A 1,687-nucleotide genomic window follows, 5' to 3' on the forward strand; every position below is an offset into this window, starting at 1 on the left:
TCCTTCGTAATCTGTTTCTGTATATTAAAATAAAAATGAATAGAGTATATCTTTTGCTTGAAATAACACTTTACCTTTACCTTTCTATCTCCGCGTTTGACCAGGGTAAATACGATATTTGAATGGTCACAGTTGCCAACTCAAAAAATCTGCGGTTTCCACCAGAATCTTTAAAGTTTAGCACCTCAAACCAAAATTTGTTTGTGTCGCTGATGTTGTCCCATTTACTCAAATTTATGTTGTTGTATTGGCGTTCAATTTTAGAAATATTTTTGCATTGCAGGAACTCTAAAATATCTGTGATGATCCCCAAGTGGTCAATTTGCGCCATTGCTGTATGCTGTGCAATAAAAAGGCACAGTGATGCTTCCTTAATTTGCACATTATAATTTTCAGATGCTCTTGCAAAGTTGAGCTTGTTCGCCTGGGTAAAGCCACTCATGGCATTTGTGTGCTTCTTTGTTGCAGCGTGAGCTCGCAGATCACTCAGTTTCGCTGTGATAGTGCTCTTGCAATAGTTACAGTAAACCCTCTGCTGGTCTGTATCATCCCTGCGAATCCATGCCTTGAATTCATCACTTTTAAGCCACACATCGCGGCATTTTTGCTTGTATTCTTTCGGCATTTCACAACTTTAAGAATTTACGCGCACTTTTTAAATAGAGATGGAACCACTAAATAGAGATGACATTCGCGTATATCGAGAAAAACAATCGATCCGCCACCACATTTTCTGGTTTGTTTGTAAGTGACTATCGTAAAGCTACCACTTTTTCATATCTTTGTACTTAAGTGTTAACAGCACAAAAAAGTCAAAAAAGCCAACTGAATTTCTAAAAAAAAGCCAGAATTACCGCTTTTCCCAATTCCCGCAATTCTCAAATTTTTCCCGCAGTTAGCCTTCGAAAAAAGCCAGTTTTGACGGGAAAAAATTGGCAGCACTGGTCGCGGGTGTCCGTGGGTGTCGCGTTGTCGCGCTGGGGTGTTGTTAGGCGACGCCACTGTTGTAAGTTGTGAGGGCAGACTCCTGCAGCATGGGGCAACGTACGACTCACTCCACACACTTGTGATGCGAAGGCCGGAACACGCCGGTAACACCAGCCAGTACAGGAGTTGCACTTGACGTATGTAACATTCCGACGTATGACGGTCTGACACACGGAACAGACTGAGCTGCTGGTTGGTTCTCGCACGAGGATTGGAGCGGGATGAAGGTTGGGGGGAACAAGTCAGAGGGGGAGCTATGTTGCCTGATTGAGCTCCTGGGGACCGTGGAGGTCCTCTGTTGGCCACTCGGGTTGAGTGGGGGCGCGGCGCGCGAACTTTGTGCAGATTGCACAGCCGCATAGGTTTATGTCGCAGTATTGCGCAGGCAACATGGGACCACGTAACGCGTGGTCCACTCCCTATGAGTCTTAAGGCCAGAACAGGTCTTAAGATGGCTCCATCCATTGCATGTATTGCACCTGACCGAGGTGGAGTTTGGATTGAGCCGTTTTGCGCATACGCAGCAGAAAAATTCCTCCGGGCCCGGGTTGGACTCAATGCCAGCACGAGTCGGGAGGATACGGAGCAGCTCTGCTGCAAGGCATTGCTCCAATGACGACAAACACAAATTAACACTTACCGATCCAAACGGAGTTAGATCGCCGAAAAAACAGCCCTTGGTCGGATAAAATCCGAGTCA

The sequence above is a fragment of the Bactrocera neohumeralis genome, chromosome 4 (assembly GCF_024586455.1).
Source record: "Bactrocera neohumeralis isolate Rockhampton chromosome 4, APGP_CSIRO_Bneo_wtdbg2-racon-allhic-juicebox.fasta_v2, whole genome shotgun sequence".
Lineage (NCBI taxonomy): Eukaryota > Metazoa > Arthropoda > Insecta > Diptera > Tephritidae > Bactrocera > Bactrocera neohumeralis.